Here is a 20,660-nt window from a genome sequence, read left to right as displayed (position 1 = left end):
AGTAACACACATCCTCACAGTATAACATCAAGTCAGTTAAACTTCAGGGAAATTAATCTGTCCATTTAGGAAGTGCAAGTGATTGTGAATCAATTTCACCTGCCTTGGTCCAAATGAAAGAGACAACAGGGGCTATGGAGAGGCAAATGCAAGACAACCCCTAAAAAGGCACTGAATGGTTTGGTATATGGTGGCTGCAGACAATTGTTCTCTCCTTATTCCCCGCTGATTCTTCTCTACTGTCCTTGTCACTACTGGTAGGCTGTACCTGCAGCCCGATCAGGTTGCACAGGTAATCCAGCTCCTTCAGGATGGCACATTCATACATGTCATCGCAAGAAGGTTTGCTATGTCTCCCAGCACAGTCTCAAGAGCATGGAGGAGATATCAGGAGACCGACCGTTACACAAGGAGAGCTGGACGAGAAGGGCATGAACCCAGCAGTAGGATCAGTATCTGCTCCTTTGTGCAAAGAGGAACAGAAGAAGCACTGCCAGAGCCCTACAAAATTACCTCCAGTAGGCCACTGGTGTGTATGTTTCTGACCAAACTGTCATAAAAAAGACTCCATGAGGGTATCATGAGGGCCTGACGTCTTCTGGTGGGACCTGTACTCACAGCCCAGCGCTGTGCAAATTGGCCTTCAATTGGTTTTCGTTGACGGTTGTTACCTCATTTTGTTCTCAACAAATAACACAATGTCCATCAGTAATGATTTTCAACTAGAATAATTCTTTCATCAAGATCTGATGTGTGATTTAAGGGATCTGGAACAAATTTAGTTCAGTTATCTATAATAGGATAAATATGTCAGATGTCTTTCTCTTGCCATTGATATCACTTACTTTTGAGGATATTGACAAAAACATGGCAAAGCACCCTGTCCTAATGTCATAATGTAATAAATTCCTTGATCTGGTACATCCAGATCTGACGATGTATACGAAATAGCAACAATTGCTAGCCTTTAAGTGTGCAAACTTTTTAAGTTTAATTTTCTTGACTGAGATTACTGTGTTACTTACCCATGTGTTAAGAAAGACAAAAATATTAAAAATGCCCTTTCTTAAGAGTTCCTTACCATTGGATCCAGATGACCACTGGTTCACCAAGTTTGATTGATAATGTTTTTGAAAAATCCTGCAAACAAAAAACTAACAAAAACAGTTAAATTACAAACTCACTGCTGGAGATATAAAAGGAAATTGTTCCACAAAATTGAAGACACTGCATGACTATGCTGTTGTTATAAGTAAACCACATTTGCTGTGTCAGAATTGAAAGCTTCACTTACACCACACAAGTAAGAGTAAGAATTGCAGATTGGGACAGATTTGTTTCTGCACAAGTAAATATGTTTTAGGGAAGCTAGTCAGAAATCAAACACGCGCTCACTTGCCCTCCTCCATTCATGTGACCTTGACTGTACTATGATCTGTAGATCAATAACATGCTTTTCTCCTTTAGGTGCTGACAGAAGTAGTGCAAACAGCCTGTTTGTTTGTTTTTACTTTGAGGGTCATTAGGTTCATATATTACTGTGATTTGGTCCACAGCCATGGTATTCTCTAATCTCCCTCATGCAGAAGTCTTGTATATCTGGGGTTTAAACTTACAATGCCTTACATTATTTTGAGTTTTATTTAGAGGATATAGAATATAGGATATATCTATCTATCGTCAATCGATCCATCAGTTGTTTTTTAAATTGAATGTTCGATATTCTACACTGGGTTGCTTCCATATTAATGTTCAACCTTTCAGACATACAGTATATTAAACTTGAATGAGTAACAGAATTCACCTCTTGTGTATTGCCAGTAAACATTCCCATCCAAGGTATACTTAACAAGGACAGATACATTCACAATGCTGCCAGAAGACTTTGAAACCCTCCACTAATAATTTACCTGGAAGCTGAGCCACATGTTTATAGAGGCAATCAAAAGCTAACTCAGGTTGGAATTCTGGAAGCAAATAGTTGGACTGCTCAGGTCCATTATTTGCTTTAGAGTGGCGAGATTGGCAGGTGGTCTGTCAGCAAGAGCCACTACCACTTACATAATGAACATAGTCTTAATCATATTACATAGAACGTCATCAATACATCGGTCCAAAGACAAAAAGGAAAAATAAACAAACAGATAGAACCAATGGCGCCCCCAAGAGGTTGCCACCATGTTGAAATGACTGGCCCCCTATCGGATATGACCTCACATACCTCCAGGTGGAACTATTTAATTATTAATATATTTTACTGAGTCGTTTTATATTGTCATTCCAGTTATTTTATTAGCGTTGTGGCCCTTATTCTTACATGTCAGTCTCAGTGACAGTGACGATTGGAATTGTGAGTTTTAAAGTATTTGACTGTAGCAGTATTTGTCATGGCCCTCTGTGAATGGCCACTTTAAATTTTGATCAATGGCGGAGCATTGCTGTGGTTCTTTATTGTTCCGTGACTGACATAGTGATTGTCAGATTAAAAATAAACATAATTAAACATTATTCAATTCATTATAGAATAAATAAATCACCCCATCCCCGCACAACTACTTCAAGTACTGCTTCTACTAATAATATTTATCTCTAAACACATATATGATCACTTCTTGAACACAAAGCTGACATCGCAAACTTTGCCGACTCAATGGGCATGTACAGTAAAAAAAATGCCAGCTGCCACTGAGAGCAAAAAAACTTGTGTGTTTGTAAAAAGGGCGAGGCTTATTTTGTTCCGTTCCTGCTTCTGGTTCTGCTCTCTGCTTCCACACTTCCAGCGGTCGAAGCGCTACAATTGTCAGTTTCGCCATTATGGTGATATTTATGTTTGTTTTGGACTCCGCGTTGAAGTTTTCGCGTCCGTATCTCAGAGTGTTGTAGCTCCGCACACTGTCGCGACATACATGCTTATAGAGACCCAGACAAACAGGCGCATACACACACACAGACCTGCACACGCGCGCACACACGCGCAGCCCTCGCCTGATTTGCACCAGCTCGGGTCATTTCAGGTTAAAGCCCGGCGCTGTGTCCCGTGCAGACGGAGACCAACACTGGTTCCAGTGGAGGAGGAATGTACACGCACTGGGACTCCAAATAATACTGGATACGAGCTTCGCATTGCTTATGCGGTAGGTTCCATTTTTGGTTGTTTTTGACATCAGTCTAGCTAATGACAGCTCCACCACAAACAGATTCTTGCTAGTAGCTACACGACCGTACACTGTTTCCAAAGCTAAACCTTCATAATGTGCTTTTTTGTAGCTCTCAAACAGTTTCAAGTATGGAAATGGTGCACACCAAACTACGTTCAAAATGTTATCGATTTAATGCCGCCGTGCTCGTCCGCACATGGTGGAGCATGATTTAAAGTTTGATCGCATTATCTGCGTCTTTTTTACAATACGGAGTACAAGTGATCCACTAAAAAGTAGTTATTTACGCTACAATCTGACTTTATAACGTGTTGACATTGCTCTTTCCAGTGTCGGCACGCAGGCTTGTTTTAAAATGAAGTTACTATCAATGTTAACATTCTATTGGATTTATGTTATGCTATATGAATGCCGAATTATAGACTGGTGTGTAACAATTCCGAAACAAAAAAAAGCTAATGTATTACTATCAGTTTGTGTCAGAAACGATGCGTAATATTTCACACATTTCCACATTTCCTTGGGAGGTTCTGACCAGTAAGGGCCCCTGCGAGCTTTTTAAAAATAAAGACTGGTTTATGAGGCCAGGGTATATCATAAACAGCATCCGAGCAGTTTTGGCTAATATTCCGTTTGGTTCATATTTTATTTCTGTCGCTTAATTATGTCACAAATACGGTTCAGCTCCGTGTTTCCCGCAATAACATTTGGATTTCTTTATAGGAACTTATCTCAAGCGCTCGATCAACATCTGGCATGCCAAATAACCTAAAATCCTTTTTTTATTGTGCATTCGTGCCTCTTGAAACTACACTTCACAGTATATCAGTTAGTGATGTTGCACATATAAGAATTGTTTGCTGCTACTCGCGATGTCCAGCTGCCTTGGGGAATAATTAGTTTTCGAGCGTTGATTAGGGGAATTCACGGGCATGTTTTGCAGATTGTTGTCATAGAATGCATTGCGATAGGTGACGTGATGCCATATGAGCATGGAACGAACGATGCCTTCAACGGCTGTCAGAAAGTAGGAGTGTACAGGAAGCATCCAGGCAGTACACGTCTGTGTGAGCGCCACAGCATCGAAGCAATGACAGCAACTGGTGTTACAAGTGATTTTTGATGATGACATCCATAAAAATGTCCTTTCTGCTGTGGCAGTGGCTGGAAACAGAACTAGATCAATCCACAGCAGTCTACAGCAGCTTTTCTCCTTTCAGTTACGTACGGGTTGTGGTTTGTAGTTGAGATTGGAAAATTATTTTTTTGAAGAAATTAACAAAATATAGAAAACGCAATCTATTTAACAATGTTTATAAATTCCTGTATCTTTCCCTTATCTTGATCAGCACTAAAATTGAATGAGTTAACTTCCTGGGCTATGCCCCACCCCTCCACCAATATGTGTCAAGTCATAATTTTGCTACATTCATACTACAATGCTACATTCAAACAGCAGTTTGACTTTGACAGTGGTAAATATTTTCTTTTATGTACATTTGAAAACCTTGTGATTCAGGTTTGGTAATGTAATTTGTTTTTTTTCACCCACAAGGTCACAAATGCTTCAGTATCACATTTACATCATGAACATTAATGCGCTCACTGAGCATTTAAAAGCAGAAACAAATCTCAACTGGGGCAATGTCAGGTCTTCTGTTCATTTGCCAATAAACGGAGTGGAAAGTACAGTCGGTTCATAACCTTGTGTTGTTATTAGTTCAGGGTAGGGCACATGTTTAAAGCTGTACATTCCGTATCTTTATCACAAAACGCAATCTCTCTACAAGCGCTGAACAAAATCCATGTCTGGATAGTGTATCTGAATGTTGAGAGCGGTTACCCTTTTTGAAATTGGTCTCTGTTGAAACTTGCTTGACAGCTTTTTAGACAAGCGGGATGTCCCACCCCTTCTTGAAAGCTGTCAATGTTGCATAAACATAACAAGTCTCGCCTGCGAATAATGCCGTGCATTATACAGCACAGCTTACATGTGTGGGTAGAGAGGTGTTCATCATCTGGCAGAATCCTATGATCTGTGGTTATCAGATCAAACTTATAACATTCTGGTTTGAGTTCAATATTCTTTCCACGCATTAGCTCACTTGATAAATAATGCTTTGTAAAGTTCTAACTATCTAGGGTGTTTGAGTTTCTCCTTTTCATATTTCTGTATCTTGAAGGCAGCGCATAATGTACAGTATAGTAACTGCCCTTAGTGAAATGCTTCCCTTGTATAACCAGTTGTAATAACCATTCAAATTATGCGAACAAAATATTGTTCATTGTGTGTCAGGAGCAAACTCTTTGTTTTATGCTATTAAATTCCCCCGAATGTTCCTGTAGTAGCTGTGCTGCAGTGTCTGGCAGTGTATTATGTAACCTTATTACAAAATATGTTATAATATGTCTTCATCGTGCCATTCAATAGGGAGTTTGTAGTTCATGGGTGTAGAAAGTCATTAAGAGTTTGGAATGTAAACCACGCAGTCAAATGAATCCTGTCCAACCTTTTCCTGCCATGCTGTGTGAACATCTGTGCACACATCCAAACACCTCCCCTGTAACTGTGTGCACACTTGAACGTACCTGAAGCCTCCTATAGACCGGGTGAAGTGCATTGCATGACACACTATGCATGATAGGTGTCAGATTGTCGTAGTGTTACCTCAATCATGCAGCTGTAGGGCTAAATGTTTTCTCTCGCTTCTTCCCTCTCGCTCTCTCTCCCTCCTTTGCCTCTGTCACTCAAACTGTCTGCCACATACACACACACAATCCTACGCTTTAGATACAGGAGCGGAGTTGTCATGATTATAACTATTATTAGGTTTGGACCTCAGCAACAGCCTCACGATATTTTATGCTATATTTCTGTTGGTTGGTTTATAGAGATGGTTCCGTTCTCAGCACTCCGAGATATTGTTTTGTTTCAGAGTTTCGGACATTGTCAGAATTTTCTTTGGTCGCAATAAATCTGCTGTCTGGAGGTATTTGTCATTGCCACCATTGATCATTGACAAGGATTTATCGGGCTGTCATACAAAAGATGAACAGATTTATGAAGGTTAACATGAGGTCAGTAGATGTGTGTTTCTTCTGCGTATTGTTTGAATGCTCAGCTCATGTGTATGACTACACTCAGGGCCACATGTACGCACATGAAACACGCACGGCGAGAGTGTTGTGTATTGACAATTGGTGAGAAATGAACATCTAATTGACTAAGGTTGCAGCTAATTATGCAATCAGTAAATGTGCCTGCCTACCAAGTGCATTTGGCGTGTGAATGAGAATGAACAGGGAACATGGAACCCCCAACAATATTGGAAAAATCCTAATCCAAAATCAAAAGACTAACCAAGTTAAAAAAGACTAACCAAGTAAAAAAAAATACCTAACAGTTTACTTTCATCGGTTGGGGAAATAGATGTTTATGCGCTGTAACAGTGAACAATGAAACACCAGGGGCAGTGTGCGACAAAATGCAGACGGTGATCTATACGCCAGGTTTGATTTGCTAAGTTGCCAAGTTAGCATTGGACTGATCATATACCCCTTTTTATAAATGTGAATCTATCCTGGACATTAGACTTCTAAGTGGTCTTTTGATTATTTGTTTGACAAAAGGCTACCACATGTAAAAGTGAAAATCCTAATTGAGCAAGAGAAAGGATGAAATGAGTATTGCTACCATTTGAATTATTTAAGTGCCATTATTTGATTTCGGCCATTATTGGATATAGAGGGGTGTGTGTGTGTGTGTGTGTGTGTGTGTGTGTGTGTGTGTGTGTGTGTGTGTGTGTGTGTGTGTGTGTGTGTGTGTGTGTGTGTGTGTGTGTGTGTGTGTGTGTGTGTGTGTGTGTGTGTGTGTGTGTGTGTGTGTGTGTGTGTGTGTGTGTGTGTGTGTGTGTGTGTGTGTGTGTTGCGGCCGACAACAGACCGCTGATGGTGTTGCTTGAACACACAGCCAGGACTTTGCCATTTGATAGCGTGCTGCATTTGTTTTTTAAGAATGACTCAGCAGGACGTTCTTCAAAATACATCAAGATCTCCTTCTGCACAGTTAGATTTAACTGCTACTCCTCATCCTCTTCATTACTGGTGCTGGAGGAATCTAGTGATGATCGCAGTATGTTGAGGAACAACATTGCACCTTTGGCTTGCGTCATTGTATTGTCTTGTGATCTACTGGAGGCTCAATTTATTTCTTTCACTCTCACTCTCACTCTCTCATTTTTGCGTCAGCTTGCTCATTTTTATTTTGACTCCTTGAAGTGCCATGGATTGTACTGTGTTTGAACCTTGATTGCTTCATCAGCAGGCAGTTTTCTAAACCTGGGATCCAGAGCAGCAGCAATTAGGACTGAATTTGCTGCTACATTGGCACTGACCACTTCTTGCTTGGAGCCCTAATTAAGGTCTTTGAAATTGGAGGGGAAGAAAAAACTAATAATTTAAGTGACACTACGTTATCTCAAATGATACACCAGGGGGCAGCCTTGAGATCTAATATGTAGCGGCCAGGATTATCCTCCACAGCAAGGATTTAAAAGCTAAAGCTAAAGACATGCTTCAAGAGCATTTTTGAAATTTACAGAAATTATCATCTGCCGATATGGAAAAGGTTTTTAATTCGACACCCATTTATAAAGGGTGAGGATGTACACACATTACAAGCATTTGCTCTGTTTCAAGGGATTGGACCATTCTAGAACATTCCAAATGTAACTCAACAGATTGTTTAAAAAGAAATCTTAAAATTGCATCTAATATGATAATTGTTAATTGAGAGAAAAATGGAGAAGCTCGGGCAAAAGCACAAAGGAAGTAGTTTTAATGATTGGGCTATAGAGGAACAAACTACTTAAAAAATGATGGAGAAACATGTAAGCTTTTTCCCTCCCAATACATTTAAGAGTTGTGCAAATGCAGCAATCATTCACAGGGAAAGTACTTTCAGTTCACACGGAAAATTCACCCAGATAAAGTTGCACTAAAAACAAAGGAATATGTTTTGGTTGTTTACAAGTTGGCCACACCAGAAAAGACTGTAAGAGTCAATTGGAATGTGAGGTGTGTAACCCCAATTGCCCTGGAATTCTTCATATTGAACTTCAAGATAAAGGGAAATGCTTGGAACCATTAGGACATTCTGGTCTGCATCTTTCCAGATGTGTAGTCATATTGGGGCCGGTTATGAGGAGGATCTTTCCTATCGTCCCAATGAAAACTAAGACTCAAAGGTGGCAAAATATTGTAAACATTTACCTTCTTGAACACTGGCAGCTCAGCTCTTTTTGCACTTACAGTTTATCACAACAGTTGAATGTGAATAAACAAAAAGCTGTTTTTTCTTTAAGACAAAGGTTCAGTAGAAGGCTATGGACAGTCATATTGTGTCTTTTATCTACCTTTGTTGAACAGACTTACTGGAAGTTGCTTTGGATAAAAGCGTCTGCTAAATGACCGTAATGTTATGTAATGTAATGTCTGGTTCGGAATTATCTGGATGTGATAAGGATTACTTCATTTCACTGCCTGACTTTTTTACGCCTGTGACTAAGCTTAACATTTACGAACAACGGGATGTTGATAGGTGGTTGTATTTAAAGAATCTTAAGATTCATGACATTTTTTTATTTTGTGCTTATAGGCACTAATGCATTAAAGGTGATGGAACCATGGAGGCTTATCAATGGCCAAGTAGAGGGTCCCTATGCAGTAAGAACAAAATTGGAATGGTTCCTAAACGGTCCACTGCAGGGAGGAAGTTATCCTTCAGAAACCACCAATTGGTTTTATGTTGTAAAAATCGAGGAAATGTTAATAAACCAATACAAAGCGGAGTGTCTGTGAGGGGTCATCGTGGAACAGGCTGAAAAGAGACAACCTCAAGTGTCTGACTAAGGGTAACACTTCAGTCGTGCTGAAAGATGGACATTATTTCCTTGATCTACCTTTCAGAAAGGAAAATGTGATTCTTCAAAATAACCATGTGTTGCAAAACAGCATCTGATGAATCTGAAAATTTGAGAACAAAAGGAGTACACATCTTTTTAGATAATGTAATTGAAATGTGATATGCTGGGATGGTGCCAGAGAATGAGATAAAGCCAGTTAAAGGAAATATCTGGTATCTGCCACATCATGGTGTTTATCACCAGGCGAAAGAAATATTGAGGAGTGGCGAATAAGATGAAAAGATTCCACCCCCCATTTATCGTCAGAGTAGCTGCACGGTTTTGACAGAGTTGCTGGCTATATGTTAGAATGTTGTTTGAAACCTAATAATAAAAAACAGCCAGAACACAGTTCGAAAGAAGGTCATGGAACTATTTCTTTCTAAGGCTGGTGAATTGATGTGTCTTTGTTACGCAGTGCAACTCCGCCTTTCCAAATGATTATTTCTAATGGATGACGAAGGTCTTGAAACTCCTTGAATCTCCTTTGCTCATAAAACAAAAGGGAATTAATGGCTTTGTTTATTAATAGCGCCTTGTAATTTTAAGAGTTATGTTTAATACACAAGGGCCCGCAGCTATTTTCTCCTTTGTTTGCATCTTCATTTTCTTTGAACACTAAGTACAAGTTAATGTTGAATGAAATGAACAAATATGGGTGTGGCAGTATTGAGGGAAGACTTCTTCTCAGACTTCTTTCCTGCTCGTGTACAGCCTGAAGTAGAACAGTGCATCAGTGGTATTTTCATTATTTGTTTGACAAAAGGCCACCGCAATGTCAAACAAACACACACAACAGACATGGAACAATTTATTTTCTTTTGTCACTAGTTGTTACAGACTAGGAGACGCAGCAAACCTTCTTGCAACCACACGTATGGATTTGCCATCCTGGAGGAGCTGAATTACCTGTGTAATTGGGCTGCAGGCACCACCTCATGCTACCGGTACTGACAGGAACACTAGCAGAACTCAAAACTAGAGAAGAATCAATCAAGCAATTGGCCGTGGACACCACATGCTAAACCATTCCCTTTGTGGGGGTTGTCTTGCTTTTGCCTCTCCCATTGCACCTGTTGTCTCTTTCATTTGGACCAAAGCAGGTGAAATTGATTCATAAGCACGTGTGCTTCCTAAATGGACAGATTGATATCCCTGAAGTTGAACTGACTTGGTGATGATTAGGTGTTCCCTTAATTTTCTTGAGTGGTGTACTTGGAATAATCAAACAGTTGGAATTCTAGTTGCCTTTTTTAATGTATATGTCACCACTGAGAAATAAAGGCTACAGTATGCTATTAATCTGAAAAGGACCGGACTTCAGATAATGTAGAAGCTCTCAAGTGTATTGAGGCTTTTGTGGTGTCCTGTGAGAAAAGCATTTTTGGAGTCTTTACTTGGACTATGCCATAGGGGATTTAATATTTGTACTATCTGTCTTCAGAGATTACCCTATCATCATTCTATAGATTGCCTGAACCCGTGTCAGCCTTAGAAAAAAGCTAATTGTGCAAGCTTGTGTAGTTCATTCGCCAATATTTTTGTCAAAAATGAATATTAAGCAAATACAATAGCCGCCTAATTTATGTACTTGGAAAAGGCAAATTTTGATTTATTTCAGGAAATTAGTTGGCTTTGTTCATAGGGCCATTAGACCATTTTCACAAATGCCAGCAGCAGAATCACATTTTTATATTTCCACTGTTCCACAGAAATTGATATGATGTAAATTCAGCATTCTACTGAGACTTTTGATACCAAAAGAGAAGGCTTGAGGAGTTGGTAGTATTTATTATCTTTATTTAAAAAAAATCTTTTGCTCCATCCGAGTTAAAGTTCAAGTGACTAAATTTACAGTACTGCACATGTAGAAATCAGCAAGACTAAAGTCTGTTATATATAATAAATACTCATAGTGCTGCCTACTTATCACTTGTGCATCTATTTAAGTGCAGAGGAGCAGCAATTTTAGTTACAACTTTTTTTACTTACCAGTAATTTGTTTATTTCATCTGTGTTCTGAGTATAAAGGTAAAAAATTAATCATGATGGTTTGCAAAAATGTATTGCAAAAATAAATTTTTCAGTCAAGAAAAATGTGAATTTTACATTTTATGTGGAACTGTACCTGCACAGCTGTGTCCACTTTTAGCTATAGATAAATAATTATCTAAAACCCTAAATAATTGATAATCCATTGCTATTTCTCCCCTATATGTCTCTCTCTATATATCTCTCTATGTTACATGACAACAGAAGGTAATTTGTTTTTTGTATATCAGCCAAGTTGGGGCATAATGACTTGGGATAGTAGAACAGGGATCATTCTGGGCTTCTCCTAGAAAGCCTTTTGAAGTGTTGTTGAGCAAGACACTAAACCCCCAACTGCTCCTGATGTGCAGGTTGGCTCCTTGCCATCTCTGACGGCCTCTGAAAGATCTACAACTTCTGCTTTCTTTCTTGTTGGCCCACACACAGTACATGCAGAACTTAATTTGAGACGGGCCTACTGCAGATTGTGCTACATTAAAACAGCTTAGCGGAAATGCAATGACATTATTGCATGGGCAATTCATTGTATCACTGATACAATGCAATATTTAGCAGTGTACACACCATTACGTAGTTTTGCTGCTTGTCTTGGGGGGTGGGAGGGCAGGGGTTGGGTCAGCTGTTTGGTCATTAGTCACATTGCCAATGGCATTTTTAGCTCAGTGTTTCCCAAAGTGGGGGGGCTCAGAGCTATTGCAGGGGGGCTGCGGGATCGGAAGAGGAGCGATATGAACCGATCATGTATCGTCTCTCTCCACCCCCTTCAGACCGATCTGCCAACCTGACGGGGGAAGAGAGAGATGTATGGGGGGGGGGGCGCGAAAATGTTCAATGATAGATGATCAATGTTATCCTTAACAATTGGGTTAACTCACACTGCACTTTTGAATTGCCTAAAGCCTGCATTTTCTATGGTCATGTTGTACTGCTCAATTGACATACCACGATGTGAGAACTCGCACTGACAGATACTTCAGGACAGTGTTGTCAATTGACCCTTTCCATTAAAGCTTTATTACATTCAACACAATGTGACTGTGTCCTCAAACGGTTCACACAGAGAAAGAACAAGGCAGCTCTGCTTCCTTCCCAGTGCACATAAATCAAAAAGGAAAAAAAAAATGCATACGTCCTCACTTGATTCTCATGTGATCTCCTTATCCTAAATGGGAAGACAAGTTTGTTTTTGCAGTGAGAATTATCCTGTCATTTACAAGTATTTTACTTTTATCTTTTATTTTTTTAGATTTCAAAAATAAATTATTGGTTCACAAATATATTTTAAAGTCGCATGTCCCTTTATTTGTCAAATTGCTTGGAATTACTTGTGGTATGGCTCCATGTGCATTCACTCATCACCTGGATAATCTTCGGCTGTGCAAATCCACTCGACAGCCAATCAGGGTTACCAGACATTTGTTATCCACTCCAACCAATCACAGCCTGCATCTGCTCAACCAATCTGTGCAAACTGTGCAACAGCTATAGGAAATTAGTTGAGCGTGCAGTGAACCGTGTGTCCTAACCGGTCAGTATTAAAAGATGAAGAAAAGATACCTGAAATGACTAGAGAGAGGATGCTTTCATCTACAACTTAACATGCTTGCTACTTTGTCTTTTAAGTTAGCTTCCCAGATATACTCCACTCATTGCTGTGCTGTTAGTGATCTCTAAAGCCCTTTTCATACATATGCCCCCATTCACACATGAAGTATGCCACAACATAATGCAAATGCAAGGCAATCCGTGACCGATTCAAATACGTCATCAGCGGAGTCTTGTGATTGGTTTGCTTTCTCTACGTGAAATCATCATTTGTCAGAGGGACATAACCGTTTCGGCATATTTCCTTCGATCATTAACAACAGATCCATGCCAGCATTGTCCCAGCATATCAGTGATGCGCCCATTTAGACATGACCCCATGTTGGAGCCAACCCAGCATTGTGCTGGCGTACTCTGCATAGTGAACGGGCTCAAATTATAGAATGTTACATTTCTTGATAATGGTGAAAATCATTGCAAACGGCAATCCATAGCAAACATACAATCCAGTGTGCTGTATTCTTGTTGAAGAAGCACTTTTCATTCAGTGCTCACTCTTCTCTGCGATCTGTTTCATATAAATGCTTGCTTCACCAGAAGTCAAATTCACATCTTCCACAAACCTCAAGAATTCAAGAGAGCTCCAGACAAGACAGTAACTTATAGATGACCCAATTCTGCTATATTATATTTATTACTTCTGTTGGCCCAGCTTCTTTGTCCACAACACCACCCCCCAAAATTGTTTATTGAGTTGCTGTTTTATCTATGCTTGTATGCCTGTTATGATGCACCAAAACTAAAGCAGAATGCAGTAAAGAAGAGCCCATCCTGCCTTCATCTTAAAACAAAGTGGAGTTCAAAGGCAATGATGAGTTAAATAGTTGAGAGCAAAATATCCAGAGGGCCCTCAGAATCAAGGCTGATTGTCAGTTATGATTTCAACCGTTGGCTTACTTCCCAGACTCCTTCCAACTACTGTGTGGGATGAAGAAAGTGTACATTACCCCCACATTGATCTATTTCCAAGGTTTAAAACAAATTTCAAACAAATTGCTGGGCCTCAATTACGGATTTATTGGACACTTTGAATAGCCTGTCCTATCTGACCTATATGGAATTTGTCAACAAGGAAGCAAGAGACTGGATTTTGTCAAGTGGTAATAATGCTGCTGCACACTGAAAAGTGTGATACGGATCTACACTGTCTGGCTACACATGCTGTGCAGCTGTCAGAAACAAATGCTCACATGGCAAATGAGCAGTATCTTGATTTGATTGAACACTCTGGATATGTTCCCTGCACATATTTCCATGCATGAGAAATGATGTTACCATTGGGTGCATGGCCCTGCGCCCTGCTATTCTTTTATTCTGCACTGTAAACTCTCTTACAAGGCCAGCATGCTTCACTTTAGGACATGTGCTCAGATATAATGGGTGCTATGCTGGGTATGCTCATTAAGCAAACACAAGACAACATCATAAAAACAGGCTGATCCACTCTGTACCTGTAGATGTGTGGTCAAAAAGGCACCATGACTTTCTTTGGTTTATCCTGTTTAAAAATTGGCAGTGGTTTTAGATTTAGAATCATATCAAAAACACCCTTCGACAGCTTTCTATTTCTGTTTCATTACACAAATAGCTGGTTCACCTCACAAGTTCCTGTGCTGTTAATGCTTTGCATGGAAATATGCTGTGTTTCCAAAAACATTATCCAGAAGAAAGTGGAGGGTGTAAAGTCTCTGTTCACTCAAAGGTTTCCAAATGACAAAAAATGCAGAATTACCGTGGTATTTTCTTACAGGAATGCAAATTTTAGGTTTAATAAATTTGCGCCGTTAGATGAAATAACTTACTAAAAATATTGATTATGTAAAAAGGTAGAGTTTAGTGTCTCTCGCCAGTTAACCTCATATACCCACCTTTGGGGCTTCTATGTTTTCACATTGATTGAAAAATAACAAAGGAAAAGAAGAGAAAATATGGAAATAAAGAAGGAATCGCATAAACCTAGTGTCTAAGTGCGTCTTCACACCTACCTTGGTCTAGGTCTGCTTCCATATCCCTGAAGTTTTCTCAGAATGGCAGAGAGCATCAATTGTGCAGCTCTTTCAGATCTCTCTACAGACATGCCATTGGTGTTTAAGTTTGAGATTTGGCTTGGTCACTCAAGGACTTTCAGGGTCCAGTAGCCACTCCAGCGATTTCTTGGCTGAGTGCCTGGGGTCGCTGTCATGCTGGAAGGGGAGTGTTTGCCCTAGTCTGTTGGTACTCTGAATTTCTGTAGGTTCATGTCTGTGTTTTCCCTCAGTCCTCAGTAGTGTCACTTCTGTTCTTATCTATCAGTAGCATCCCCACTGCATGATGTAACTGCCACCATGCTTGACAGTCAAGGGATGTTTCAGCGGTCCCATTAAACGTGTGCCTACCTTATGTGGAGAGGTCTACTTATTTCAACCCCTGCTGTCTATGTGTACAATTGTATGAGCACGACTAAGAGTGTGTTGGTTGCTGTTGTAGACCGTCTGTATGTTAAGTGGACTGTACTGTGTCTACTCTGCCATTGGGTATCTGAGGTGCGATTGGTTCGATCCTGCCCAATGTCCGTCCCATCTCTGTTCCCGGGCTTAGAAGTGTTATCCATCCGATTGCAGGATCCTGCAAGGAGGCAGCCAGACTGCTCAAAGACTCCAAAGAGTGTGGTTGTGTGTCAGCTGTGTTTGGTATGAGCCATCCGTCTATGTTTTTGCTGTGATTTTGCTGTTGGTCTGTGAGTTTAGCCTCTCTAAATTCTGTGAAACCTGTCTGTTGTTTGTACAGTACACCGCTTTGTTTTCCTTTGTTCTGTTATCTAGATTTCAGTTGTAAGTAAGGTCTTTTTTATTTGATGTAGTCTATTTTGGATAGATTTGTAATTTAGATTTAGTTTTTTAAATGTAATAACGCTAAGTTACTTTCAACCTGCCATACCACTAGCATTATTTTCCTTCCCTCTCCCCTCAATGAACAGGGTTATAAACACCACTAAAAATGTATTTTTAGTATTAGTTGTGCTGTCCGCATACTGCATATCCTTCACAAAAAGAAGACATAAATTAGTACCACAGTAATTAGCTCTAGTTTTCAATAGTAAGTACATGTTAGCAGGTAAAATCATCAGCTTCACACGAACTTGCACATATGCTTGCATGACTAGATGACTGAGTCTGTTGTATGTTACTTAAATTTAGAAAGAAAGAAGAAAGTGGTAAATAAACAACAATTGGCTGAGGATTAATCCATTTGGGTGGGCCATCAAATAAAATCCATGTGTTGGAAGCACAATGGTGATACCTGATATTCTCCAGATGTAGTGCTGACTCATCAGGCTATAGTCTCCTCATGCTGCCCTTGTGCTCTTGGAACACATCAGTGGTTGTGCATGCTTTGGTTCATTAACTGCATATTGTATGTAATATAGGGCTGGGCAATATTTGATATGCATCTCGATATTATTTGATGATCACCCACATAGTTTTATGCTTTCTCTGTATGCTGGTTGAGTAGGTGGAATAGATTGCTTGTGCTTCTAGATATGGTAGCTTCTTTCTTTGTGCATACGCCATGGTTCGCTCTGAACTAGTTGTCATTTGTTATAAACCCAACCATCAGGGTATGTGTTTTTCTTTGGTACAAAGTCTACATCTCTTGCTGCGCAGTTCTCATGGAATATCCACTGAACAACTGAGCTAGGATGTTACCTCCCATGAAACTATGCAGAGTAGCTTGGAGATCACCAGCAACACAGCAAAGAGTTGAGAAAAGATGAGAAGCAGCACCATCTTTACAAAACAAAATACAACAACAGTGTTACTTAGTTTTACATCTCCAGCAAAGCCATCACTCATTTACGGTATATGTGTGGCAGTTTTGGATTGGAGTGAAACCTGTTTTCCAAACTCCAGCTGGTATCATGATGTTTTTTAACAGAAACGTATTCGCAGTCTCACATTGTTTGTGTCCGAACATGGCCCGACACAGAAGAGTTTTGAATCTAAACCAGACCATAACCTGATAAGAATTTTGTTGCTACAGTTTAAAGTTTGAGCACCACAGGATTCCCAGGATCTTCCCCAGCATTGACCACAGGCAGCAATTCTTTGTCATGAGAATACTCCGGATTTAGCCAATCTGGTTTGGTTAGAGCTGCTGGAGAATTCCCGATGCAGAAAATATGGACAGAGTGAAGATAGCATTTTTCTGATGTCACTGGATGTAGTCGTGTTGGTTCCCTGAGACCACCCATATTCATCACCCAACTCTCATTTCTCAGAATCTCACACAGATAGAGACACAGACACATAGACACAAGAAAGGGATACACAATTGCATGGCGGTTAATGTCTTGGCTTGGTGTCTTGAACATGTAAAGAATTAGGTTGGCAAACACATCAATAACATTCTATCTACTGTATCTATCTCTGTCTATGTCTATGTCTCTCTCTTTTTCTCTCTCTCGCCATAAAAGTTGTTGAGTGCAGAGGCCTTTTCTCTTGCTCTGTGCGTTGCTCAATGTTTTGCCTTCATTTAACTATTTTTGGGCTTTTTCTCTTAACTGTCTTGACCACATTGCCTGGGATTTGAGCTGTGGTTCCCTCTAGGTACTGAATGATATGAAGTACATGGATTATAGTTTATGAGAATTTCCCTGGACCGCGATCACCCACTTCGAGTTGTCTTCAATAACTGATCACTCAAACACACAGCAGTGTGCCTTCGACAACAAGAATGCCTATTTAAGTGTCATAAATTGTCAAAGAAGATTGCTGCGCTTGAAACAAGAATATTTGCACTAGAAAAATCTTCACAGCCCCATGACACTCTTCTGGTGTCATCTACCTGTGATGTGGCTCAGCAGAACACAAACTTTAAATGGGCTGACGCCTCTCAATGACACTATACATTGTGTGAAATTGAACCAATATAGGCATTTTGATGTATCTGCGAGACCTATCTGCTAGGATAAGCTTGGTGCCAGACCAAAAGATGTACACCCACAGAAGACAACATTTATAGCCCCAGTTCTAACAACTTCAACCCCATACATCTGGCAGACAGTCAAAAGAGGAAATAAATGCAGAGAAGTGCCTCCGCCAACACTACGTTTGAATAGCACGTACAATCCACTCCAAGAAATCTTGAAGAATCAGAAGTGGAAGCGACGTCTAATAACAATGACAAGAGCTAATAAAGAGAAGCTCTAACAAATGGGGAAAAGGGAAATGGGATCCCAGCATTATTCAAGTTATCGTTCATGTGAGGACTAATGACCTTCACAGAGAATAGTCAGATGTTGTAAAAGCACTTCAAAAAAGCACTGCCAAGTGTTCACAATAGAGTTAAGAGTTTCAGCAGACTTTTGTGATTCTGCAAAACCTGCAGTCTGAAGGGAATCGACCTAGACTGAGGAGCCTGATACAGTCAGCAAGGTTGCAATAGGGCTGCCTTGCCAGGATCCCCCACGTCTCCCCTTAAGAATATTTCAACAAGCTGAGATCCGGGATTAAAGAGCAGAATATGGTGGTCATATGATTGGATGCTGGTAAGATGCATTCCCTCATGCCTAATGGAAAGAAGATGCCTAAGCTCAACAAAGTCCCTGTGCCCATTACCCCAAAATTTCTAATCCCTTCCCCTACAGGACACAGACCTTCAAATAGTCACAATGGCCCCATCCACTGGCTAGGAGCAGCCATCCTTGTTTCTTTCCCATTTCTCAAGCTGGCTGCACAAGATGCATTCAGCTCACAGTTCAAATTGATCAAATATGATTTCTATTTCCTGTCAGCCACAGTCAGGGAAAAGGATATCAAGGCCCCAAGCCTGTCAACCAGTCTTGGAGAGCATGTCTAGTATCTTAAATTTGGTTCTATGAAATGGCAGGTCTTTGGCAGGTAAATCACATTTAAGCAATGATTTTTATGTTTGATACAAGCTGAGGATTGATTTTATTCTCTATGCTCCTACTGGCTCACATTTTGTCTCTCATCATCTTATTTTATCACATTTGTCTCTTATCAAAACTAGCCTCACCAGCTCAACAAATGACTAGTCACATTGAATCCCTAAACAACTGCATTGAAGACATTGAAGGTAGTTTAGGATGCAGACCTAAACGTTAACCGCCACATAAAAAAATACAAAATCTGCCTACTTTTTCCTGAAAATACAGCCATAATGAGAGGATTTGTGTCCGAGCAAGACCAAGAAAAACTGCATGTGTCATCTATAGCAGGCTGAATGATTGTAAAGCGTCTTAACATGCCCGTCTAAAAAAGCAGTCAGACAGCTGCAGCTCATTCAGAACGCTGCTGCTGAAATTCTTCCTGAGAATAAGAAAGCAGAGCACATCACTCCAGACCTCAGATCACTGCACTTGCTGCCCATGTGTCACAGGATTGATTTTTACTTACTGGTTTAAAAAGCTCTGCATGGCTCGGGACCAAACTGTATCTCATGACATTCTGTGGTATGAACCCTCCAGACCTCTCAAGTCGTCTGGTTGGAGTCAGGACAAAGCACCGTGGGGCAGCATTTAGTTTAGCTGCTCCACAACTCGCGGACAAACTTCCAGAAGATGTCTGTTCTGCTCCAACTGTAAACTCTAACTGTAACCCAGCCTTAAAACTTTCTTTCTAGTACCAAAAACGAAACCACATTAAATATCAGCACTTTAGATTATCTTTTATTAAATGTACTCATCGTTTTTAGAAGTTTTTTTTGTTCTTATTGTGTATTTGAGTGGTTTAATGGATTTTATCTTGTCTAAAGCACTTTGAATTGCCTTTGTGTTTGAGCCTTATCTTTCCAAGGTTGGCCAAATCTCCTTGACATCCAGCGTTTTTGCTATTTGGTATAGCTGACTCATCACTATTGTTCTTCTCTCCTCCCCTGTGGCAATTTGTTTTTCCTAGACACCAGTATCATATGTCAGTTAATGCATGAGTGAGCCCCTCTCTCTCGCTCTCACATCTACTTTAGTGTATGGGATCATGTTATTTGGCCTGTTTTGGATAAAATAGCGTTGAAATGTTTTTGTTCAATTAAGACAAAATGTTCTGTGCTTCTGTCATCGCATTCCAACTTTGTTTGTGTTGGATTTAGACAATTTTGACACAGAGTTTGCAAAAAGTAGTCTCTTAAAGCCCTTTAAAGATGCTGAGAAAATGCTGAGCTAGTGATGCACATTAAGATCTTGTTGCTTAGATGCATTAAGAGCAGACGTATCGGGTATAATAATAGGTGTAGTGATATATTCAGTTCAGCTTACTCTGAAAATGTTTCCAACTTATTCAAGTTGTTGGTGGCCTCAAATCAGTGTGCCTATTGCTGCCCTAGCAATGTCACAATTGCATAATATGCAACATAAATACATAAGTACAGAATACACAAATATCTGCTAACAATTGCTGCAGTAGTATTGGAAATTAGTGAAATGCCAGCATAGATTCAATGCAGTGCCATTGTGGCGCAAGTCATATTCAAAAAGTTCAGCAGTACTCTTTGAACGGAACCAGCTTCCAAGGGTGAATAGATGGTACTAATGTGTGTTGTATTTTGTTGAAAAGAGAAAGTTTTGTGACATTTCTCTAAGAGGAGCCCCTGTGAATTGGAACATAATGTGGTTGGTCTTAGAGGTTTCAGCGAAGCATACAAATTTAAAGTTCAGGCAAGAGGGCAAACTCTGTGGCAGCTCCAAGAAAAGCACACAAACGCACATGCACGCACATACACACACACACAAACACACACACATGGGCGCGCACACACACACATGCAAACCACTAGCAGCCGACATTATACTCGAGTATAAAAACTATTTTGCCCTTTTCTTTTTCTACTATTTGTCCTTCTCACATGTACACAACTGTTTCTGTTTCCATGTTTAGTTCCACTT

The 20,660-nt window shown here is 40.0% G+C and overlaps 1 protein-coding gene across 1 annotated transcript in view; it reads left to right on the top strand.

The window, feature by feature from the left end:
- Positions 1-2,734: 2,734 nt before the first annotated feature.
- Positions 2,735-20,660, top strand: part of thrb (thyroid hormone receptor beta) — an 83,808-nt gene continuing 65,882 nt past the window's right edge. Inside the window, exon 1 of the mRNA XM_076157226.1 lies at positions 2,735-3,134. The gene's annotated coding sequence lies outside the window, so the exon portion shown is untranslated. The remainder of the gene's footprint in view (positions 3,135-20,660) is intronic.

This window comes from Genypterus blacodes, unplaced genomic scaffold (genome assembly GCF_046128005.1).
Source record: "Genypterus blacodes isolate CSIRO-AG114 ecotype Tasmania unplaced genomic scaffold, CSIRO-AGI_Gbla_v1 ptg000072l_1, whole genome shotgun sequence".
NCBI classification, from domain to species: domain Eukaryota; kingdom Metazoa; phylum Chordata; class Actinopteri; order Ophidiiformes; family Ophidiidae; genus Genypterus; species Genypterus blacodes.
This window is presented reverse-complemented; position numbering and strand designations above follow the sequence as displayed.